We start from the raw sequence: 26598 nt of genomic DNA on the forward strand, positions 1-26598 counted from the left end.
GAGAGTGAAGAAAAAGAAGAAAAGGAGAAACGTAGAAGAGAACTAGAGAGAAAGCTAAAAGGGGGAGAAACTGGAGAAGGGACATATGAGGGAGAATGAGGAGAATGGCGAAAGGGAAAGAGAGAAAAGGAGAACGAAAGACAAAGGCAAGAGAAATATGAGTGTGCATAAAGCCTACGTAAATAGAGGAAGAGAATGAGGAGGAGACAGGGCGAGGCTTAGATGGTACTGGATTGAAAGAACGAAGAGAAGATAGTGAAAACGGATGTAAAATTATGATAACACTGGAAGAGGAATGGAAAAGAAAATGGAGAAAGACGTAAGGAAGAGAAGAAAACTGAAGAGGGAGCCTGGAAGACACTCTGTTAAGGGAGAGGAGAGGAAAATGAAAACGAAAAAAAATGTGAGTTAAGTGGAAGAAAGAGAAAAGGAAAAGACCGTGGAAAAGGTAAATGGAAGCGAAACACAAGAGAACATAGGGTAATGTGAAAGAAAGAGGAAAGGGAGGAGGAGAAACTTGGAAAAGGTGAAAGAAAGTTAAATATGAGAGCATGTAGAAACGTGAAAGAGAGAGAAGAACAAGGAAGTGAAAGGGGTGACGTGGAGGACACTGTATTGAGAGGGAGGAGAGAGGATAGTGAAAATATTTAGAGAAAGTCGGAAGGGCCAACGCGGAGGAGGACAGATAAAAGAGAAATGGAGGGAAGTTTGTGGGGCTTGTTGGAGCCGGAGGGGAAGGGGGAGGTAAGGAGAGTGGAGTGGGAGGGAGGGAGGGAGTAGGAGGAGGAGGCAGGGGAAGGTGGATGGTGGTAACGAAGCAGGAGAGGGGAGCGTATGGAAGGAAGGGAAGATTTGGTGGGAACGGTAGTGGTGAAAAAGGAGCAGGAGAGGGGAGGGTAAGGGAGGAAGGGAAGAGAAAAGGAAGATAGATGAAAGAAAGGGAGCAGGAAAGGGATTGGAAGAAGAGGAGGAGGAGAAGAGGGGGAAGGGCTGGTGGATAGAAGTAAGAATGAGAGTGGAGGACGAGGGAGAGACTGAGAGAAGAGGAGGAAGGGGAAAGGTGGTGGAGAATAGGAAACAGGAGAGTGAAAGGCAAGAAAGGGAGAGATGAGGAGGAAGGGGAAGGTGGGTGGAGGAAAGGGAGCAGGAGAGGGGAGGATAAAGGAGGGAACAGGAGGAAAGGGGAAATTAAATGGAAGAAAGGGAGCAGGAGAGGAGTGAGTGAGTGAGCGAGGAAGGAAAGGAAGACGAGTAGGTGGAAAGCAGGGCGAGAAAAGGGGGAGAGAGGGAAAAGGAGAATGGGGAATGGAGGTGGAGGGAGGTGGGCAGAGGAAAAAATTGCAGGGGAAGGGAGAGAAAAAAGAAAAAGGAAGAAAAGGGGGAAAAGATGTGGAGGGAGGTAGAGGGAGGCAGGGAAGGAAAGGGAAAAGGAAGTAGGGATGTGGATTAAAGGAAATTGTAGGTGGACTAACAAGGAATGGCAAGTCGGTGGCGGACGAATAGTAGATGGAAGAGAAAGGAAAATGGTAAGGATGGAGGAATGATTGATGGAATAAAGAGGTAAGGACAGGAATGATTGATGGAAGAATTAGGTATGGATGGAGGAATGGGAGATGGAAGAGAGAGGTAAATGTCGAGGAATTGTTGAGGGTAGAGCTAGAGAAGGATAGATGAATAAGTAGATGGAATAATCAGGGAAGTATCAAGGAATAGTAGGTGAATAAAGCGGTAAAGACCAAGGATATAGAGGTAAGGATCGGAAAATGGTAGGTGGAGGGAAATAGTCGACAGAAGAAGGGTAAATTGAAAAAGGTTGTGTGGGTGAAACATTGGTAGATGGAAGAAGAGGTAAAGACGAAGGAATCAAGGTATTAATTTCATCTGGGAGGAAAAACGAAAGCGGGTACGGAAGAACGAATGGGAATGTAATGATGGGAGAATGGTAGATGCAAGAATAAGTAAGTTACGGTAAAGGAATGGTAAAGGGATGTTGGTGGTGGTGATGATGATGATGTGTTAGATGGATGGAAGAGACAGGGAACTCAGTGTAGATTTATAGAGGGGAAAGAAGATATTCTTGAGAGTACAGATAGATTCCATTTTGGGAAAGAATGTACAGCGAAAAGACGGAATGAAACATGAGTCAGGTTGATGATTGTAAAGAACGAGAGAGAGAGAGAGAGAGAGAGAGAGAGAGAGAGAGAGAGAGAGAGAGAGAAGTGGAAGGAGGTGACAGTAGGAAGAAAATATAGGTGCAATAAGGTGAGTGAGGTAAAGAAAGGATGGGTCAGGAAGAGGTGAAATGGAGGGGGGAAGAAGAGGAAGTGTTTGTAGATTTGGGAAGGAATCATTTTATGGTAGGATAATTATGAAGAAAAGGTTTGGAGAGTTGAGAGAGAGAGAGAGAGAGAGAAGGGGGGGGGGACAAGGGAGAAAGAAGGTAGGAGGAGGAATGGATTGAATAGCATTGGTGAGAGAGAAAGAAAAAATAAAAGAGGAAGGAAGGAGAGGGAAGCAAAAAGAGAAAACAAAAAACAGTAAGAGAGGTAGAAGGGAGAGAGAGGGGGATTAAGAAAGATGATTTAGGGGATGAAGGCAGGATAGAGAAGTTGTGGTGTGTTGGGCAGCAGTCTGTCAGGGGAGGATTAACTTAGTTGTTTCAGAGGATGAACGGGGAGTGGGAGTGAGACAGGGAGGGGCGGCGAGGGGGTGGGGTGAGACGGAGAGGGACGATTGGTGAGAAGGGGGGCGGGATGAGAGGGGGAGGTGCTGTGAGGAGATTTGGTGAGAAGGAAAGGGGCGGTGAGGGAGTGGGGTGCGGGATAGGGGCGGTGAGGGGCTGGGGCGAGAGGAGCAGGGCTGGTAAGGGAGTGAATGAGAAGGGAAACGACGGTGAGGGGGTGAGGTGAAAGAGGAAAGAACGATGGGGGGTGAGGATGTGAGGGGGATTGGCAGTGAGGGAGGTAGGGCGACGGAGTGGGGTGAGAGGGATGGACAGTTAGAATGTGGGGCGGCTTGAGGGATGGGAGGAGGCTGTGTGGGAAGGCCGGGCGAGGGGATTTAAGTGGCTGCGAGGGAAAGCTGTTGGGGAGGAAGGGGAAATCTAGTTGACGTGGAGGATCCGGGGGGAAGTAAGGGGATAACAGAGACAAGGGGAATGTGGTTGGGTAGGGAAGAAAAATTGGAGAGTTGGGGGGATATGGAGGCAGTGAGGGGAAACTGGAGGGTGAAGGAGGAAGGGATCGAAATGAAATCAAGGGTTTGTTGGGAGGTGAGGGAATTTGGAGATGGTAAGGGAAATAGGGAGAGCAAGGAGGGAGCATTGGAGGGGAAGGTGAAGGGGTATAGAGATGGTGAAGGGAAGGTGGAGGGGGTGAAAAGATAAGGGTTTGTGGGAGTGATAGGATATGGAGGCGATGAGGGGAAGTAGGGTGTGGGGAGAAGGAATCTAGTTGACATTGAGGGTTAGGGGGAGGTGAGAGGTTAGGGAAGCTGGGGCTGGAGGTAGGGGGAGGAGAATTGGAGTTTATTTCGAGGAGGGGAGGAGGGGAGGGGATAAGGACGGTGAGGGAGGGGTTGGGGGGGAGGGTGATTAAAGTTGACGACGAGGATGTGGGAGAGGCAAGGGGATGTGAGGGGGGGGAGGCAGTGAGGGGAAACTGGGAGGGATGGGGGAGAGGGGAGGAGGAATCAAGTTGATGGTGAGGGGATGAGAGGGAATAAGAGAGCGAGCGAGCCTGGTGTGAGTGGAGGAGAATCGGGAAGAGAAGTAGGCGAGAGGAAAGTGGAGGAGATGCGCTGGAGGAAGTGGAATTGGTTGAGAGCCGGTGGTGGAGGAGGGTGGTTTAGAGAGAAGAGCTGGAAGTGATTAGCAAGTAGTAAGAAGTGGCGAACGAAGAGACGAGGGAGTGGAATTGTAGTTGTGTAGAGGCAGACGCAGAGGGGACGTAATAGGAAGTGGTGAGAGAGAGAGAGAGAGAGAGAGAGAGAGAGAGAGAGAGGCGGTAATAATGAAAAGGATGAAAAATGGGAGAGTCTGGAAAGTTTGGTACTGGGAGGAATGAAGTGGGGGAACTTTAATTTTAAAGGCCCGGATGGGTGATAGTAGGTGATGGATGGTGAGACGGTGCTATGCCTTTTTCACTTCAACTTGGCCAATTTTTTTTTTTTTCTGTTCCATTAACTTGGCCTGTGTTTTTGTTTCATTTGATGTTAATTTCACTAACTTGGCCCATATTTATTTTTTTCAGCCTATTTTACGAACTTGGGCAAGGGTTTTCTTTCGTTTGGTGCATATTTCACAAACGGCCTAGATTTTTTTCTTGTCCGTATTTCACTCACTTGGCCCAGGTTTATATTTCTTTTGCTGCTTATTTCATCAACTTGGCCCAGGTTTATATTTCTTTTGCTGCCTAGTCACTAACTTGGCCCAGGTTTTCGTTTTGTTAAAGTTTATTTCACTTTTTTTTGGTCCAGGTTTTCGTCCTTTGTAAAGTTTATTTCTTTAACTTGGTCCAGATTTGGTCCTTTTGCAGTACATTTCATTAACTTGGCCCAGGTTTTTGTTCCTTTTTCAGCTTATTTCACTCATTTGGGCCAGATTTTCGTCCCGCATCAGCTTATTTCACGTAGCCCAGTGGCAGATTAAGACGATACTGGGGCATTACACCCTTTCCATGGCACTTCTTCGTGATTGGCAGGATATTCTAGTGTTGGGTTATTATTACAACTCAGCATACGTGATGTAGAGACGGCAAATTTAGGCCAGGTTTAGTGAAGAGAGTACAGGAGGGAGGTGGTGTGAGATGGATGTGCAGGGATGAATGAATGGTTAGTTCTTTAATCCTTTACTTAGATGAGTTTTTAATTATAGTTATTTATTTATTTCTTGTCAGACATTAACGTTTTGGTTTTATTTTTGGAACCGGAGTTGTTGGATACTGCCTTCATTAACTCAGTACGTTTAGCCTCTTCAGACAAATTGCATTTTTATTTTATTGCCATCTCCAGACGAATTGTTCAGCTCTAGGGTATTTTTTCTTTCCCAGACATTGTTAGATACGGCTTTCGTTAAACTTTTCAATACAAGAGGCCTTTTCCAAGTTGAATTAAATCGTTTGGAAATAACGGTAGCAGACTTCAAGACGTTAGTAGATTCATGGAATGGAATATTCTAACCATTACTGCGATGACGTATGTTAATTATTATTTTTGTTTTAATCATCCACCAGACGATTATATGTAGCTTAGGATGAACAATTCTGATGGCAGTTTTTAGATGGGATCCTCAGTAACTCCACTGCAATGACGCATGTTAGTTATTATTTTTGCTTATTAATCATCCACCAGACGATTATATTAAGCATATGATGAACCACCCTAATCGTAGTTGTTAGGTAGAACCTTCAGCAACTCCTCCACCACAAGCGGGCTCCCCTTACCTGCATCAGGTATCTGTTCGGTAACCATAACAATAAATCACTAACTTTTTTTTTTTTAAACCATGCTGCCGTCGGAAAGTTTTCTTTCGAGATTTCTTCAACTCCGGCAGTGAAAGGATTAATCAGGGCTATATACTGAGAGAGGATACCCCCTTCAGTGCAAATAAAGTTTATGATTTACTTATTTAATCCGTCTCTCCAACCTGACGAATCCTTTCAAGGTCTCCCAAAGTCATTTAATTGTACAATCTTAGTTTGCACTGTTACATTGCCGCAGTAACTGATTTAATCCGCCAAGGCCACTAAAATGTATTTACCATATATTCCTGCATCTGGATCTGGATCAGCTCTACACCCAATCGACTCTTCCTTGACCCACTGCCCGCCTATCCACTTTAATTAAAGTCTGATAACTTTTTTAGATATCTTTTGCACAAACAGAGCAGCAGAAACGGATGAAAACATAACCTCCGTCGAACTTCATTAGCGGACGTAATAAAATAGAAAGGCGTCCTCGAGTAGAAGGGGTAAGGATGGATGAATTATTGAGATACCATGTGTTCGGAGTGGATGAGTAGACAAACGGGTGTTGGATGCGCAGAGATAGGTTATTTCTTTGAGTATACGTGATTAAAGAACCTACTGGATTCGTGTGTGTGTGTGTTTGTGTGTGTGTGAGAGAGAGAGAGAGAGAGAGAGAGAGAGAGAGAGAGAGAATGTGTGGTTTGCTGAGAAGTTGAAGTACGTTGCAGGGAAATGCTAGCTGCTTGGATTAGTGGAGATAGATTGGTTGGGTGAGGACAGTGAGAGAGTCGAGTAGTCGGAGATGTAATTGAATGAAGAAAGATTAGTCACCCACCTTGGCAAGAGCGAGAGAGGAAGTAGATATAACCCTTCCAGCCCCAGGACGTCATATAATTGAATCCCCTTATTGGTAGAGTAATTGTCCCAAGTACGACCTTGCCCTTCCCCGCTCCCTTTATTTATTTATCCTTATTGCCTCCACACGATTTTATTAATATTGGGAAGAACCTCTTATACTCCTTTCACCTTAATTTGGCCTAGATTTTCGTCCTTTTTGCAGCTTATTTCGCGTAGCCCGGTATCTGAATTTGACAACGCTGCGGCTTTAGATGCTCTCCGAAGCACTTCTTCCTGACTAGCATCGTATTCTAGTGTTGATCTAATGTTACAGCTCAATATTCAAGAAGGAAAGATGGCAATTTTAAGCTAAGTTAAAGTCAATATTGTAGTGAAGCGGGTTATAAAGTTTTACCTAACTCTAATTAAAGTCTTCTGTAGATGGCATAAACGAAGTAAAACATACTTCCTATTTTGTGCCCAGCCTCATAAGTTTTAATATTCTCTCAAAAGCTGAGTAACATAGTCTGGTAGTTCCAAGAATTTTATACAGTTACGGTGTTCGTAGTTAAGATGCTGAGGAGGCGTATGCTCGTCTGTTTACGTGACTTTTTAGCCTCTGTTCCCTAGTGGTGTGTGTGTGTGTGTGTGTGTGTGTGTGTGTGTGTGTGTGTGTGTGTGTAATACCCATGTAGATAACGTAAAAAACAGATTCGGGACTACTGTCACGCTTTGTGCAGGAATAAAGTGGTAGCTAAGGAAGAAGTGCTAGCGCCAAGGACAGGTGTGAGGATAAGGTGCGACGCTGGTATGTGTTATGAGGGCATGTGTGAGGCAGGTGTTGGGGGTATTCATTAACGCCAGCGCTGCCACGAATAACTGACACTTAAGACGCTCCCATGAACTATTGTTTTTTTCATACATTTCAGGTGAGTGTTTCAAGATCCATTATTTCTGGTGATGATCTCAACCTTGGCCCTCCACAGTCCATCAGTTACTCGGTTAAATTATGTTTTGTTAGAGATGATCGTTGTGTATTCACTTTTATTATTATTATTATTATTATTATTACCTACGCCAACGAAGTTGGAGGAGGTCATGTATTCACCTTTGTTTGTTTGTCGACACGATATCTCCAAAAGTTCTCAGTGAATTTCAATGAAATTTTGTGGAAGGGTGGACCATGGGCCAAGAAAGAATTGATAAAGTTTTGAGGTGGATCCGGATCCCATGTTTCCTGCACAGTATAAGTTCTCAGTGAATTTCAATGAAGTTTTGTGGAAGGATGGACCATGGGCCAAGAAAAAATTGATTAAATTTGGGGGCGGATCCGGAACCCGATCCGGCATTGGTGGAGGTATGCGCTTGCTGAGTGCTTTCTAGTTATTTATTATTATTATTATTATTAACATCATCATCATCATCATCATCATTACTTCGAACTCTGGGTAGTCGGAATAAGATAAGGATCCGCCTGTTAATCCACTGTGTCTGCTTCAGACTAATTGAATGTCCATCACTTTCCTGACCCATCATATTAAAGAAAATCATTTGTCCGCAGGGAAATGTCCTAAATTTTGGCAGCGAAGGAAAGTAAGATAAGAAATTATTAAACGATCTTTTGTCCCCGAGTGTCCCTTGTTTGAGAGCAACGTATATCTTTTCTTTCCCTTTTTTCCCCCCCTTTTTCTTCATTTTTCTGCATGACAAACCTTCGCTGCCAGCCACAGTGCTTGGTATGAGTTCGTCATGCACATTGCTGAGGCGAAGAATCACGCTATGCGAACATATTGAAACCTATGCGGAGGTAGTAGATTTGGTTCTGTCGTGTTGTATTACCTTGTATATTTTGTACAAGGAGGTGTATTGAAACATATGTGGAGGTTATAGGCTTAGCACTTTGTATTTTGTATGATCCCCTCCCCCCTTTTCTTCGTATCTACGATAGGCAAATACATTGTTTAAGTCTCTTGAGGGTAGGGGGGGGGGGAAGTGGCAATGTTCGTCACATTGACCATTAGATGACTGGGCGTAACAGTTTTACAATGAATCAGGCAACAAGAACTAACAATAACAACAATTGCTGCAACGGTCTGGGTGGAATGGAGCTTGCATTATTGGTGTGTTTGGTCATCCCTCCATGAACTTCACCTACACATTGGTAATATGCAGTACATGATCATCAGTGAATATATTATATGCAACCGTTATTTATCACATGTCCATGAGCAAGTGATGAATCTCCATCATATATTAGTTCTGCGGTATACTGTATTTTATTTACCCTAGATCATCTCTGAATATATCTTTCTTGTCGTAGGAGGCTAACTAGTGTATTACTCGTGCACCGAAAAGACCAGAATCAGAAACAGTATGGGCATAAATTTGTTTACGGTTGTGGCATACATGGGTTTGTACAACAGCTTTCTGATCAACAACTGGAGAAGTGAAGTTATACTGGCATCAAACTGATTACAGTCAGTAAAGGATGATTCCTCCTCCTCCTCCTCCTGCTCCTCCGCCATTCATTATCATCGGAAGCTGACCTGCCGTTGTGTTGAGACAATGTCTAGAAGCACACACACAGTATATCTCTGGCCGTCCGGGAAAAGTGTCAAATCGATTGCCCCTTCACCCATCCTGCCAGGTGCCGTCCTTCATTCGTCCGCCCACCTGTCCACATCATTCTCGGGTTTGGTTAGTTATTTGACTGATACACACACACACACACACACACACACACACACACACACACACACACACACACACACACACACACACACACACACACACACACACACACACACACACACACACACACACACACACACACACACACACACACACACACACACACACACACACACACACACACACACACACACACACACACACACACACACACACACACACACACACACACACACACACACACACACACACACACACACACACACACACACACACACACACACACACACACACACACACACACACACACACACACACACACACACACACACACACACACACACACACACACACACACACACACACACACACACACACACACACACACACACACACACACACACACACACACACACACACACACACACACACACACACACACACACACACACACACACACACACACACACACACACACACACACACACACACACACACACACACACACACACACACACACAGACGGTGTTCATTCTTCCATTAGCAAGTTTCCTCTTTACCTGGTCCTTCCATCCTGTTATATATTTATCCACCCATCCATCCATCCATCCGTCCGTCCATCCTTCTGTATATGTATTATATTTACCCACCCTCCTCCGATCCATCCATCCATCCATCCAATCTCCACGAGGTAATAAGGAGTGTATGAAACGCGAAGGTATTGATGGAGTGAGGTAGGATGGCAGGGATGGTGGAGGGGGGAAGTGCTCCTTCTAACTTACTTAATGTGTTGCCAGGCGACGTAATGAGAACCACCCTCCCTCCCATACCTGTCTATCCCCTTATTATTATTATTATTTTTTTAAGCTAGTTTGTCGTCTCCCCTCTTCCCCATGTCTCTCTCCCGCGTCCCTTCTTCTTCCGTCTTCCTTCTCTCTTCCGGGTCTTTCCCTCGTTTCCTTCTGTACTTCGTTTCTTCTCCTCCTGGTCATCCCTTCGTCTCTCCCCCCACTTTTCTCGTACCATCCCTCACCCCCCCCCATTTTGAGAAGCGCCTTCCCTCCATAAACGCCAGTCCCCTTATCATCCAGTTAATATCTCCACCATTATTCCATATGGTGGGGATGTAGGAATCGGCCCTTTTCGTCCGTCTGTCCGCCTTTCTGTCCGGGCCTTTATCTCGGAAACTACCTGGTGGATTGGCTTCATATCACACAGGATAGAATATGTGTCGTATTTGATGTCCGTATATGTAAAATTGCCTTCCTCTCTGTACTTACGAGCTATGACCACGTAAGGAAAATTTGTCTTGTGTTATCCGCGTGTCCGTCTCCGTCCAGGCCTGTATCTTGGACATTACCTGGTTGATTGGCTTCATATCACACAGAAAGATTGAGTGTGTGTCGTTCATGCCCGTGTATGTAAAATTGCCATATTGTCTGGAATTGACGAGCTGTGACCATAGAGGGAAAAATCTCTCTGTCCGTCTATCCATCTTTCCGTCTTGGCCTGTATCTCGGAAACTACTGGGTGGATTGGCTTCATAGCACACAGAAATATAGAGTATGTGTTGTAGTTGATGCCCGTATGTGTAAAATTTCTATATTGTCTGTACTTTACGAGCTATGACCATATAAAGTAAAGTCTGTGTGGATTAGTTGGTTGTGGCCAGTGGAGATTTCAGTCCGACCTGCACAAGTAATCTGAAGATGAAACTTGGTGGACTGATTCCTAATAGTTCATTATTACCTGTCCCCGCCCCGGAGGGACTCGGCTTGTCTTTGTTTGTCTGTCTGTCTGTCCGTTAACTTTACGCGAAAACTACTCTTGCAATTCTAACTAAAATTACAGGGATGATGGACTGTGACCTTCTGATCACCTGATTAAATTTTCGGCCAAAGTGGGCCAAGGCCCAGGCTGTAGGGTCAAAATGTAACAAAACGGGGACTGGTAAAAATCGTTTTTTCCCCATAACTGCTTTCAAATTCGTCATATCGACATGAAACCAAAACCTAACGGTGCATCTTTAAAATCTGGATCATATAACATGCCTCATTACATCAGGGGGAGTCACCCCCTGGATAGCTGAAGGGGGGGGGGCAGTGTCAGATGGGTCGGGCCTTACATTTCAAATGGGCTTAAAGTTATCAATTTTCACCTGATTTACTCCAAATTTGGTATGTGACATTTTTGGCTAGATATCCTGTTGTGTTTATACGTCAGCACTAAAATGACTGCCGGGTACGGGTTTGTTGTGCCTTGATACCGCTTCTTTTATTATAATTATCCCCACCATTAGTATACGGGTCCTAGTTTATGCCTCTATATATGAAATTGCCATACGTATTCGTGCATATCTGTATATTCTTTACCATATGGTGGGGATACGTCTTTGATAAAGGCTTGTTAAAGATTCTTGTCTCCCCCCTCTTGCCCTCGTCACTCTTCCTCTTTCTTTAATCTCCCCTTCTTTCCTCCGTCTCTTTCCCCTGTCTCGCCCCCTCTTTCCCTCATTCCTCCCCTTCCTGCCATCGTCTCTCCCCTTCCTGCCATCGCCTGTTTCCCTCTTACCCTCGTCTCGCCTCCTTCCCCCGTACCTTCCCACTTTCCCCTTGTCCCTTCCCTTCTTCCCTTCGTCCCTTCCCATCTCGTCTTCCCTTCACCTCCCCCCTTTCCCTTCGTCTTCCCTCCTCTGTCCTTCTTCTCTCCTCATCATCCCCTCGTCAACCCCTTTCATCGCTTCGTCTCTCCCACTCTATCCCTCCTCTCTCCCTCTCTTCGCTTCGTCTCTCCCCATCTTCATCTTGTCTTCCCCCACTTCCCTTTGTCTCTCCACCATTTCCTCACATCTCATCCCCTATCCCCTTCGTCTCCTCGTCTCTTCCCTCTTCTCCTCGTCTCTCCCTCCTTTCCTGTTTTATCTCCCCTTCCATTTTGATTAGCTCCCCCTTCCCTAACCGTCCATTCCCTCATCACCCCACTGCTACCCTTATCTTGTCTTTTAAAATTCTTGTCTACCCCCCTTGGCCTTATGTCTCCCCCCACTCATTTTTGAAAAAAATTATTGTCCCCCTCCCCCCACCTTTCCCTTTTTTTTTTCGTCTCCCATAACCCCTGTCTTACTTCCTTCCCCATCTTCCATTCATGCACCTGTCCACCCCACTTCAACCTTCCCCCCCCCCCCCCCCTTTTTTTTTTTTTTTTATCATAATTTCTTTGCTCGCCTACCCCGCCCTCACCACCCCACCACGGATTTTTAAATACCCATTTTTTTTTTTTTTTTTTTTTTTTTTTTTTTTTTTTAATTGAGAAGGGGGGTTGAAGGTTTGGGAATATAAATTAACTCTGTATACGATTTTTTTTTTTTTTTTTTTTTTTTTTTTTTAAATGTCATATTGATGTACCTACCTACCCGTATAGCCTCTGTCTGTCAGTCTGTCTCGTTCGCTGTATTTAGCTGTGTGTTTTGACGCCATTTCCCATCTGAAATTCTGGTTGACCATCTGACTCATCCTCATGGTCTGTCCTGACCTTTTCACTAAGGATCTGGGTGAGGTAGGTTCCAGAAACAAGGAAAGAGATGTACGAAAGTTGAAGAACTATAAATGGCATGGTTAGTGAAAGACTTCGTTAAAAATAAATAAAACCAGAAGTGATGCCAGTGCACAGCAAACCCGTCCCCGGCAATCATTTTAGTGCTGACGTATAAACACAACAGGATATCTAATCAACAATGCCACATATCAAATTTGGAATAAATTGGGTAAAAATTGACGATTTTATGCCCATTTGAAATTTTAGGCCTGACCTACCTGGCATTGACCACCCCACCGCTAAGTGGGGGGTTACCCCCATGATGTAATGAGACATGTTACAGGATGCAGATTTGAAAGATGCTCTTTCAGGTTTTGGTTTCATGTCGATATGACGAACCTGAAAGAAGTTATGGTGATAAAACAATTTTTACCCGTCCCCGTCTTTGTGTGTGTGTGTGTGTGTGTGTGTGTGTGTGTGTGTGTGTGTGTGTGTGTGTGTGTGTGTGTGTGCTTACAGCCTGGGCCTTCGCCCAATTTGGCCCCAAATTTAATCAGGTGATCAGCATGTCATAGCCCATCATCCCTGTAATTTTAGTCAAAATCTCACTAGTAGTTTTTGCTTAAAGTTGTTAACATACAGACGAACAAAGAAACAAACAAACAGACAAACCGAGTGAAAACAATACCCGTCCCCGAGCCCCTCCGGGGCGGGGACGGGTGATAAATAGAAATGAAAATCCTGTTTCAAATCCAGCTGTTCATTCCATCCAGGCATCCAGACTACCCCGCTAGCTTGTGATGAAATATATAAGCTATACAAAAATACAAAATACTTTATCGTGTTTCAGAGCCATTTCATTCCATTTAGGATCCCAAATACAATCGCTTGAAGTTGGAATACAATAAAAAGAGAATATAGTTTATCCAGTTTAAATTCCGGTTGTTCCCTCTAACCAACCATCCCAAATACTGCGATACCTTGATGGTGCTTAAGAGATGGCCAGGTAGCAGTGAATACAGGTGGGTCCCGCTGAGCCCCCTCCCCCGTCCCCTCGCTGAATAGACAACAAAAGGACCTTAGAAACACGTTGAAATACGCTCCCGGATCGATGGAGTAGGCCTTTATGGTTAGTGTTTTAGCGAACTGTGAGCTGAGACGAGGAGGAGAGTCACTAGAGGAGGAGGAGGAGGAGGAATAATTGTAATATTATGTTAAGAGAAGGATTAATAATGAGTACTGTAATGAAAATGGGACGAGTAATAGTATAATGAGAGAGAATGGTTTTGATGAGCATAATTGTAGGTGAATAATAATGATGGGTGATGATGGAGGGAGAGAAAGAGGAATAATAAAAACGGTAAGATTAATGAAAAGGGGAGGAAAAATAAATAAGAGCGAAAAATAATGACGGGATGAATAGCAGTGAGAATGAAAAAATGATAAACTAAAGGCAGTGCAACAGCAACAGTAATGATAATAATAATAATAATAATAATAATAATAATAATAATAAACCTAATGGAGCGTATGTGGATGAAGTAAGTTTGCATGATTGGTGTTTTAGAGAAATGAATTGAGAGGGTGTATTGGTTGGGCGGCTTGAAGAAGAGGAAAACATAGGAGGAGGGATCTGTAGTTGATGTTTTTGACAGCTGTGGTCAGAGGGTGTGTTAATGGAGTGGTTGAAAGAAGGAGGAGGAGGAGACTAAGAAAGAGGTAGAGGGACAACGTGATGTATGTGAAATGGAGCTGTGTACTGAAGAGTAATGGTGTAACTTGGAAGGTACACTCAACAACAGAAGTCCTGCATAGGTCACAATCGTAGTTAAACCCAGAAGCATCTGAGGTTCAAGCATTACTGCTACAACTATCCACTGCATCATTCCTCATACCTCTGAGGCTCCAGGGTCAAACTAGGAGTGTGAGCGGCATAGGACTTTTGTTATTGTGTGTACAGCAGAGGAAAGTTACGCGTTATACACTCGCTTACCACTTCGAATCAGTGCATTGGAGACCGTTGCTGCCAAAACGGTAGGCTGCAAAACTCTTTGTTATGTGTTCCATCGTAAATACTTCCAGCAACCATAGGTAATAGAAAAATGATTATGATAATTGGGTGAGAGGGGAGAGAGAATTGTGAAGTTAATAATGTTTTGAGAGGATGATGAGGAGTAAGGTTTATCTGTCTATCCTCCACCTGCTCTTTGTCAATCCTGTGTTCTCCTCTCTGTCTCATCCACTTGCTGTGTACATTTTCGTCTGCTGACATTCTGTTGCGGCTCTTCCTCTCGAGTCCTTATTCACAAGTATTCTCTTTGCATTCAATGGTGTTCTGTCCAGTTCTCTTATTTTATGCTTGTCCGCGGATATTCCCTTCAGTCTACCGTCTTTGTTCCTATCCACTTACATTCTCTCATCCTATTGTGCCGGCCTCACCCTCTTCAGGACCATCCCGATCTTCCTCTTCCTCCCACCTCCAAGTTTTCATCCTCTTACCACGCTCGTTAAACCTCTTCCCATCTTTAGTTTTCCTTTTTTGTTTTCTGCCTTCTCGTACGCTCTTCCTTACCCGTTTCTCTTCCTTGTCTTCTCTCGTTTCTCCTCCTCTCCGATCGCTTCCTCTCTCCCATATCTACCTCTCTCCCGCCTCTTCCTCCCCTCTTCCTGATTTCGTTGCATTCTCCCTTTCCTCATTTGCCGTTTATCATCATCACTTTAATTATGCTGTCTTGCCATCTGAGTGATCTCATGTAATTTCCTTTAATTCCCTTACATTCTATTTTTTCATCATTTTTCCGCCTTTCCTTTTGTCTGCACCTCTTCTCCCTCCATTCTCCTATCCTCTCATTCATTTTCTTAACACTGTCCTTTCATTTTCGTTTCGCATCCTCGGTGAAAGAGCATTAAATAAGAGGACTGGACAGAGTTTGATTAATTTTAATAGATTACTTTGTCTTTTAGGTTATTCAAACTGATAGCTAATGAAGTATTGTAGAATGTAACATTTCCTTTTCAGTCTTTCCTATGAAGTTTCCATGTCAGTTTATCCATGGTGCATGGTAGTCCTTGTCACTTTTTCCTGCCAGTTTTAACTGGAGGATTTGGAAGCGGGGGGAGTCTTCTTGCATTACTATCCTTACCCTTCAACATGTAGAATTAGATCTCGTAGTCATAGTCGACTCTGTAACAAGCAGCGTCAAAAGGACCATAAGATCTGTTACTGTTTGTATTCCTCCTCCTCCCAGACGCTATCTTTTTTTCCCTCTTCACAAGAGTCAGTTTCTTTTCTTGTAACTAAATTTTATGTGTCTTTTACCCTCAGAACAGTATTCTTTCATTTTTCACCCACTCCCTGCCACTATTATCCCTCCCTTTCTGTCTGTCTGTCTGTCTGTCTGTCTGTCTCTCTCTCTCTCTCTCTCTCTCTCTCTCTCTCTCTCTCTCTCTCTCCATCTTTTCCTCTCGTGCGTCCTATCTCTCCCGTCATTATTCATTAACCACCCATCTCTTCTCTAACCCCTTTTCCTCCTCCCATCCTGTCTCCTCACTTCTCTCTTCTAAGTACTCTCCTCTCTCCCACTCCTCCCTCCTCTCTATCCCCAGGCGTTCTTGACTCCCCCCTCCCCTCCTTGCACCCCCAGGCCAGCCACTTGTCCCCACTCGTTCTCTCCTGTGTTCTGCTTCACCCTTCTCTCTCTCTCTCTCTCTCTCTCTCTCTCTCCTTTCCACCCTTTCCGTCTCCCTCTCCCCCTTTCCTCCCCTCTTGCATCCTTCCCTCTCCACTTCCCTCCTTCCTTCTCAACTTCCCTTCCTCCGTCCCTCCTTTCCCCCCCCCCCTCTCTCTCTCTCTCCCGTCCGCTCTTTTCATTTGCTTCTCTCCCTCTCCACTTGCCTCCCTCCCCCACCTTCCCTCCATCTCAGCATTCCTCCCTTCCTTTTGCACTTCCATCCCCTCCTCACCACTTCCTTCCCTTTCTCTCCACTTCCTTCCCTTCCACCCTCTCCACTTCCCTCCCTTCCTCTTGTGCTTTCTTCTCTCCCTCTCCACTTTCTCTACTCGTCCCTCATTTCTTAAGTTTTTTTTTTTTCCAGTTTTTACTTTCCATGCTTTGTTCATCCTTGACCTTCATCTTCCCTTCCTTCATCCCCCACTTATTCTCTTCTTCCACCTTTTCGTAGCTCGTACACACCCCACCTCCCTACTTTTTTGCGAATACTTCCCCCACTTCCATTTCTTTGCAAGGTCTGTCCCCCTTCTTATGTCTTCCTTTCTTTTGGGGTTCGACCCATCCATTCACTCATCCTCAGTCCTTCTCTTCTCCACATATCCACTGTTCCTCTCCCCCAATGGCGTCCTCTACTACCTGCCTGTCCCAGAAGTACACTTGTTACGTTCATCATTAACTCCCCCTTCCCCCCCACCCTGTTTCCATGCAGGCTTCCACTTTCCCGTTCCTCTTAAGTTTTCTCTCCATCATACCTTTCACTCTCCCACTCCCCTTAAGTTTTATCTCCTCCTTACCCGTACTACTCAAGCACTGCCTACCTCATACCCCCTCTGTACATCCATTCCCCCTCCTCAAGTATGTTCTTCTTCCACCTTACCTTCCATAGTCTATTCACCTTACATCCACGACTCAAGCACTGCCTACCTAATGTTGTCTCTCCACTTTACCTCCCCACTGATACACCTATTTTGCTTTTTGTAACCAACCTGCCTCCGCTCCCCATGTTTTCTCCCCCCTCCCCTTCCTTCTCCCCCTCCCCTGCCCTCACGGTACTGCTTACTCATCCCCTTCTTCCCCCCCTCTCCGTATTTCAATTCACAGCGTCTTTATCGATCGTCATTTGTTACTATTATCTTCTTGCGTTCAGCAGTAGTCGCATACCTCGTTTTCCTTCTTATCCCACATATCTCCAGTTCACCATTTCCCCAGTTTTGCCTGTGAGCACGTGTGTGTGTGTGTGTGTGTGTGTGTGTGTGTGTGTGTGTGTGTGTGTGTGTGAGAGAGAGAGAGAGAGAGAGAGAGAGAGAGCGCACAGATTTTACGACTCCTCTTAGGTAGTCAGGCCATGGTGTTTTTCAGAAAGACTTAACTATTCTAATTACAGAAGTTGAAAAATTGCAGGGGAGAGAGAGAGAGAGAGAGGCGAGGAGGGCTAAAGAAATCCAAGAACTCCGGAAAAGTAGGGAGGGACAGAGCTAATGAGAGAAAAGAGAAGGGAGAGGAAAATAATGAGTAAAGAAGCACTGGAGGGGAAAAGTACACAAGCGAGGGGAGGGGAGAGGAAGTTGGATGAGAGAGAGAGAGAGAGAGAGAGAGAGAGAGAGAGAGAGAGAGAGAGAGAGAGAGAAACGTAGGTAGCAGAAAGGGACACTGAGAGAGGAAAAAGTCACTTCAGCAGACTAAGGGTATGAATGAGGTGTATGAAGTGAAGCAAGGCCTTAAGTAAATCTCTATACTTTTCACCCCTTCAGTTTTGTGACTTTATTTATTTATTTATTAATTTATTGTATTTGTCGTCTTCCTGCCTCCAGTTCAGGGGAGACATTTCTAACTGGGCGAATTTAGACATAAGCTATTCTTCATTGTTTCGTTATTAGAGGTTTGTCTTAAGTAAAATTCGTGTAGAGGTAGCAGGTATAGACTAACAAAAGACGTCGTTGTACTGAAAGGGTTGATGGTTCTGTTTCTCTACGCTCTCCCTTTCGTTACTTTTTTTTTTTTTTTTTTTTTGGCAATTTGACATAGCTCATGCCACTCCCAGATGCCCACCATTTCCCCAACAGCTCTGTAAGACGAGTTATTCTCTCTCTCTCTCTCTCTCTCTCTCTCTCTCTCTCTCTCTCATCTCCAGTTCCCTCCTTTCCCACACCTCACTTACCCTTTGTTTCGCTCATTTCCTCTCATTTCCTTCATTTTACTCACCCTTTACTCTCTTCCTCCTCGTACTCTTCCCCCCCCTCCCCAAGTCCTTCCATCTCTTTCCCACTTGCTTAGTTTCTTTTCCGCAAGCTTTCCTCTCTTTCTTCCTCCCACTTCCTCTCCCTCTCCTCCAGCTTACCTTCCTCTCCCAGTTCTCCCTCTGCTCCTCTCCTCTTTTGCCCCTCACTCTTCGATACTCCCTTCTCCCGTATCCATTCATTCACCCTAATCCTCCCCCTGCTCTCCCCTTCCCTTGCCCTTCCCTCTCAGCTCTCTTTCGCTTCTGCCTCATACTCCCTTCTCCCCAGATCCTTCCCCCTCAGCGTCTCTTCCTCCTCCTTTCCGACCCCACCTTCCTCTCCCCTCCCCTCGCCCGTCCTCTGTCTACTCCTCCCCACTATTCCCCTCCTCTCCCTTCTCCTTGCACTTTCCCTCTCTCTCCCCCTCCCTTTCCTTCGGCCTCTCTCTCTTCCCATCGTTTTTCTTCCCCTCTCCTCCTCTCCATCTTCTTCCCCCCCTTTCCCCTCCTCTCCTCTCATGCTCTACCCCCTCCCTCCATCTCCTTCCACTTTTCCTTTCCCTCAGTTTCCCTCCCCTCCCCTGCCCCCCTCCCTTCCATATCCCTTCTATCCCCCTCCCCATTATATCCCTTTCCCTCCCCTCCATCTGCCCCCCTCCATTCCCTTCCCTCTCGTTTCTCTTTAGCCTTTCACCCCCTGGGTCCCTGGCTGGTAATTGGAAGGCTGTGCCGCTGAATGGCATATGGCTGAGTGGCTGAAAGGCTGGCTGACTGGCTGTAATTGTGGCTTTCTGGAAAGCTGCAGGCTTAGGCATGGCTGGATGGTTTGCTAGATGGATGGTCGTGTGAATGAAAGGATAGTCTGGATATTGAGTGAGTGAGTAGAAGGATGGCATGGAAAATGATGGTGTTAAGTGAGTGGATGGAATCTTTAGGGGTATGGAGTGAGTGGGTCGAAGGATAGTAGGGATGTTTAGTGAGTGGGTAGAAGGATACTACATGGGAGAATTGCTGCGATGTTTAATGAGTGGATGGAAGGATAGTAGGGATCTTGATTGAATAGATGGAAGGATAGTAAGGATGCTGAGTGAGTGGATGGAAGGATAGTAGGGATCTTGATTGAGTAGATGGAAGGATAGTAAGGATGCTGAGTGAGTGGATGGAAGGATAGTAGGGATAGGAGTGTTGTTGTTATGTTTTATGAGTGGATGGATGGATAGCAGGGATGATTAGTGAGTGGGTGGATGGATAGCAGGGATTTTGTGTGGGTGGTTGGAAGGGGAGGAGGGATGTTTAGTGGATGAAGAAAGTTATATGGTTCTGTCGTTGAGTGGATGAAAGTATTTGGGCTTTGAGGTGAGGAAATGGCGTAGATATTGTTGGTGTGAATGAAAGAATCATAAAAGTAGTAGGTGATTGTTGGGGTGAGTACTAATGGTGGCTGAGTGAGTGAGTGATTGAGTGAGGATACTTGGATGGATGTATGACGAAGGATAGTAATGAAATTTGGTTGAGTGAATGAGTGAGGTTACGTGGATGGATGTGTGACGAAATATGGGAATGGAGTTTGGTTGGCAGGGTGGTTGAGTGAAGTGGGCTAATAGTGTCAGTCCTTTCACTACAACTACTCCCTTTTTATGTTTATCATTTTGCCGCCAGACGATTTAGTTCAACTTTCGGGTAATGTAGGAGTTAATGAAGGCTGTGTCCCGTATTCTCGTCGGTTCAGGAAGCGTTCTGGCACCTCTTCCTTGGCGATTTATATTTGGGTACTGTTGGTTAATATCACTTCTGTATGTTATTTATGCTGCGTATGGTCGTATTTGAATGATTTGAATAACAAAGAAGATGTGAGTATGGAATAAACAAAATAAATTGCTTAGGAAGAGGTGTCAGGGAGTATCCTTAAATAATTCGGACTTTGTTTTACCCCTCCAGTTTGAGTGTCCCCCCCCCCCCAATATCTGTAAAATCGTCAGGAAGTAGTAGGGATAAAACAAAATAGACGTTCCCGCACTGAAGAGGTTGAGATGGATTGGGAATTAGAGCTGCATAGATGGTTGGAAGCATTGGGTACGTGGATGAAATGTGTTATGAAGTGACAGGGGTGATGGGGTTGGAGTTGATGGGCCATTGTAGGTAGATGGAGATTTCTGGATTAATGGGTGACAGGAGGTACGTATCGGGTTAGTAACACACACACACACACACACACACACACACACACACACACACACACACACACACACACACACACACACACACACACACACACACACACACACACACACACACACACACACACACACACACACACACACACACACACACACACACACACACACACACACACACACACACACACACACACACACACACACACACACACACACACACACACACACACACACACACACACACACACACACACACACACACACACACACACACACACACACACACACACACACACACACACACACACACACACACACACACACACACACACACACACACACACACACACACACACACACACACACACACACACACACACACACACACACACACACACACACACACACACACACACACACACACACACACACACACACACACACACACACACACACACACACACACACACACACACACCACACACACACACACACACACACACACACACACACACACACACACACACACATTGTCTCGCTCTGCCTGTGTTGTGTGAGGTTAATTCCCTTCAGTGCAGTGGCGTTCTTTACATTTCATTCTTGCTAACACTAGATGATTTTACTGAGAGAGAGAGAGAGAGAGAGAGAGAGAGGAGGGGTGGGGTAGGATGAAGTGGATGAATGAATGTGTGAGTAGGTAAGTTGATGGATGAGTGGATGGATGAGGTGGGGGCGAGGGCAGGTGGATAAGTGGGTGGAAGTGGCAGGTGGGTGAGTGGGTAGTGCCGAATGGATGAAGCGTGAGAAGGATGAGATAAGGTTGATGGAATTTGAGTACGGAAGGTGGCGACGGGTGCTCGAGTAAGTTAAGTTTAGGCTACCGTTGCTGCGGATGTGTTAGTGAGGGATGTGGTATGTGGTCAAGTGAGTGAGGTGTGTGGGTGGATGAGATGTGTGAGCAAGTAGGGTAATCTGTTAGAAGTGGAGGGAGGGTTTGAGTGGATACATGAGCTGTGTTATATAGTAGTTCGTTCTTCTTAACCTGGCGGAGATTATAGTCATATTTTAAAGTCAGTATCCCATAGGTCATTTTGAAGTCAATATCCCATAGGTCATTGACAGCAAGACAGTGCATTCGCTCACCATCCTCTCCAGCGTACTTCTTGGCATCATATTTAGGTGGTAATCTCTTGCTGGAGTTAAGCATTAAGATAAGAAATGTCAGTTTTATTCCTGGCTAATCCCTTCAGTCCAGTAACGTATAATAGGTTTTTCTGCCATCTCCATATCATTTTACTCCGCTTACCAGACCTCTAGTAGTGAAGGGATTGCAGTGAATGCTGAGTCTCACACCTTGCTGTATGGTCTCTTCAAAGCTGAATAACATCGATTGAAGGTAGCAAGAATAACATGGAAATGCGTCATCGGAATAACGTGGACGAAGGATAGTGGATGAAATAACTGGGATATGTGAGGTGGATGATGAGGTGGATGAAGGTTGTGTAGCGTGGGCATGGCGTGGGTTGGTTGGCTGGGTCTTTGTGTGTGAGGGACTCGTGCTCTCCAGGCCGTGTTGAGCCTTACTTTATTATTGATACCGCCCCCTTGCTCCCCTCGCTCCGCTCCACTCCATGCTGCTCCATCCTCCCTCTCCTCTTTCACATCTCCCCACCTCCTTTCTCCCTCCTTCCTGCTCCCCCATCCCCTTTCCTCCTCCTCCTCCTCCTCCTCTCCTCTCCCTCCCTGACACTGTGCTTCCTCCTTTTTCTTCCTTCCTATTTCCGCTATCCCCAACACACTACTCTTCCTTTCCTCTCCGCACCTTTTGCAGCCTTCCTCTTCCCTTCCTCGTAGGCTCCTTCCATTCCTTCCACTCCCATTCTGTTCCCCCCCCCTTTCTACCCCCCATTCTGTCTCTCTTTCTCTCGCTCTCATTAAAAATTTCCAGCTGCATTAAAGCTCACTCGTTGATTTAATTTCTTCCTTGTCATACTTCTTCTTGTTTATTGCCTTCACATATGTTCACTCCTTTCTCTCCCATCTTCTTTATATCATCCCCATTTTTTTCTCCTATCGTTCTCCATTTCCTCTTCATCCTTAGGCTTTAGTCAGCCTATTTTCGACTCCTCATTATGTCTCCCTCCTGTCGTCCGTTCCCCTCCCCTTCCCCCTCCTACCCCACTTCCACCCTGACCTTTTCTTCCACCTACTGCCTCACCTTTACCTCCTCCCTCACCTTTTCAGGCCCACCTTTTCTCTCCACCTACTGCCTCACCTTTACCTCCTCCCTCACCTTTTCAGGCCCACCTTTTCTCTCCACCTTCTCCCTCCCTTCCTCCAGTTTCATCATCACTTCTTTCTCTGTCGCATTTTGCCTTTACCATTTCCCCTTTCTCCGCCACTGACCTATAGGTTTCTTCATCCATATATATATATATATATATATATATATATATATATATATATATATTCACTCTTCTTTGACTTCCTTTTCTGTCATTATTTGTGTTTCACACCTGTCTCATTTACTTCTCTTCTGCATCTGACTTTCCTCTCACCTATCTTGCTCACTTCCGTTTCCTTTTCCTCCTTTCCTTCTTAGGCCTCTTCCTCCTCCTCCATCCTCGGGCCTCTTCTTCCTTCTCCATCCTCACTTTTCGTTTTTCCGTTCCTTTAATATCTTCACTATCTTTTCCCTCCGTTGCTTGTCACCCCTTCCACTCCTCTGCTTCCCTTTATCTCCCTAATTCCCCCCTCTCCTCTCCATCTCACTTGTCCCTCTCCCACTACCCTTCACTTCTGCCCTCCTCCTCCTCCTCCTCCTCTTCCTCTTCCTCTTCCTCTTCCTCTTCCTCCTCCTCCTCCTCCTCCTCCGTCGTCTATCGTCTATCCCGGCTTCCTCTTTGATGATAAATGTTCGTCCTTCCCGACTTCCTCTTCTTCCCCCCTTAGATTTGTCTCCCCTCCATTTTCATTTTCCTTCTCGTCCCCTTTCTCCTTTTCGCACACTCTTGACCTTTCTCCCAATTCCTCTCCTACTTCCCCCTCTATCTCCTCTCTTTCTTGTCCTCCATCTTCCTTCTTCCTGATTCCTTGCCTATCATTTCTCCCTCTTTTATCTGTCCTTGTGTGCGTGCGTGTGTGTTATATACATACATACATACTCTATATATACACACACACACAAAGAGAAGGGGGGGAGAGAGAGAGCAGTAAATATATTCTCTTTTCCCACGCCTTTTTCCATTCAGCACCTCCCTTTTCTTTCCACTTCACTCGTTCTTCTCTTTGCCTCTCGTCTTCATTCCATCCTCCAACTCCGCCTTTGTATATTTTCCTGCATTATCCACCTCCCCATTCTCCAGCCCATTACCCTCCATATTTTCTAGTCATTCACTGTATTTCTTCCTTTCCATGTTTTCCATTATATTATTCCCCCTTTTTTTCTCTTCTTTTTCCCTTTGTATTATATCGCTCTTATTTCGCCGTCCACACCTATTCCAAATATTGTCCCCCCTTCTATTCCCGTTATGTCATTCTTTTGTCAGTCACGTTTTTATCTTCCATGGCATTGCTCCCCTAACCCATGTCGCATATTTTTCCTTTTGTATTCTCCTTCACTTTTCAATCTTCCCCCCCCCCCTTTTTTTTTTCCAGGATCATTTTTCGACCCCTCCCCCCCCTCTCTCTCATTTGATATTGGTCTTGTTTTCTCTGCCATAACTTTTTTTTTTTTTTTTTTTTTTTGTTTTGTTCATCGTGGTCTCCCTTCCCTTGTCGTCCATTGACTCGTTTTATGGTGCTCTTATTCCAGTTTGTGTCTCCTGATTCTGTTCCTCGTGCCTCGTTTGTCCATCTCGCATTCCTTATTCCCCTGTATTTCATCTGGCTCGTTCCCTCTTTTCTTTTCTTTTTTCCCTTTTGTTTTTCCTCCCTCATTTTTTCCCCCTCTACCTTTGCATCGTAACTTCGTCTTTTCCAACCTTCTCACGCCTCTCTCTCTCTCTCTTCCTCACAGCCTCCTTCTCACGCCTCTCTCTCCTCTTCCTCTCAGCCTCCTTCTCACGTCTCACTTACCCTTTTTGCGTTATCCCTTTCGTTCCTAACCTCTTCTTTCCTTTCCCACCCATTTCTTTGCACGCCTTTTTCTTCTCTTCCTCCCTCAACCTCTTCCCTACGACTTTCTTTTCTCTTTTTTGCGTTCTTCCTTTCATTCTTAACCTCCTTTTCCCTAAGTCGTTCTCACACCCTGTTTTACTTCTTTCCGGCCCCACTCCCTTTCTTCCTCTCTTCCCCTTCCATGCTACACCATTTCCCTCTTCCTTTCTGCCTCTCACTTCGCTCTTTGTATTCCTTTTCTACCTCCTATTCGTCCCTTTTCCATCCATTAACCACCTTTGTACCTCTTTCATGTCTTTTTCCCTACTCGTCCGGCCTACGGTATTTCTTTCTCCCTCTCTGTCTTATCATTTCATTTCTCCTCCTCTTTCCTTCTCCTTTCCTCTCTGACTTGACCATCTTAACCTTCGCTTCTGTCTCTCCCTCCGCCCTTTAATCCTGTCCTTCTTCCTGCTTCTCGTAGTTTTCCTGTTCATTGTTCGCATTTTCCTCGTTGTCGTACTGTTCTGTGTCTCCCCCTTCTCTTTGCACTTTTCACCTCGTTTGTTCATCTCTTCATTCTTCCATTGACGGTTCTCTTATTTTCCCGTTCTCTTATGCGTCCTTCCTTTATCCGCCCTTTCGTTTTTTCCTCCGTTCTCCACCGACCTGTTGTTTTTCTGTGCCCCACCCCTCTTTCCGTTCTTCTGTAGTTGCTATTCCCCTCTTCTTCTGTCTCACTCACTCATTCCCTTCCTTCCTTCCTGCCGTCCCTCTTCTCTTTGTACTGTAATCTTCTATCCGTTAAGTTGTTCTTCCTCCCTTCCTTCTCATCCCTTACTCTCACTTCATCTTCGTCTTCCATCATAATGCACTTCATTTTCTCATTTTCACCTCACTTACTTTTCCTCTTCACCTCTTTCCCCTCACTCCCCCTCAGATCTTTCCCCTCACTCTCCCTCAGATCTTTCCCTTCACTCCTCAGTTTCCTTTTCTAATTTTTGTCTCAGCTCTCTCGCTGTCCCTCCTTCCTTCCCACCCTTTATCCTCTCCTTTCCTTCCTTACACCACCCCTCTTTCTCTTTGTATATATATATATATATATATATATATATATATATATGTGTGTGTGTGTGTGTGTGTGTGTGTGTGTGTAATTTTCCATAGTTTCCTTCTGTCTGTAATACCTACCTTCCCCTTATCCTGCTTCCTCTCCTTACTCCCGCGCGCATAGCATGGTGAGGTTGTGTGTTTGGTTAAGGTGGTTAGTGTTTGACTAACTCTCTGTCCATCTGTTTGTCTGTTAGCAACATTGTGGAAAAACTGCGGAATGGAATTGCACCATATTTAAAATAATTATGGAGGACCGCCCGAGGAACACGTGATACGATTCTGGGTAAAAAGCGTCATTGGTCATTGCGTCATTGCAAGGTCATCTCAGGCAGGTTTGACCCGATTTACACCGAACTAAGTGAAAGGATTCAAGGTCAGGAAAGGATGAACTAATTCAGTTTTGAGAATAATCAAAGGGAAAGGCCAAGGTGAAAGGATCACTTCTTTCGTTCCGCTTTGATCCCACGTGAATTAGATTTGGTGGTTGGGTCGAGGGTTAAGGAGAGATGAAATAATTCGATTTAGGTCAACTTGACAGCACTGGATCAGACTTTCGCCCATAAACCTATTATGGGGCGTGGATGCTGCTGCTCTCTGAATGCCCTTCTGGTTATCTTATTTTTTTACCCCTATTTTCTTATCCCTTGGTATTGTCAATGTTTAATTTTCTTTCCTCCTCCTCCTCCTCTGATTACACTCTGTTCTTTCTCCCATTATCTTTCCCTCCCCCATTC

This window comes from Coenobita brevimanus, chromosome 91 (assembly GCF_032717465.1).
Source record: "Coenobita brevimanus isolate Jiangsu-jjx chromosome 91, ASM3271746v2, whole genome shotgun sequence".
Classification (NCBI taxonomy): Eukaryota; Metazoa; Arthropoda; class Malacostraca; order Decapoda; family Coenobitidae; genus Coenobita; species Coenobita brevimanus.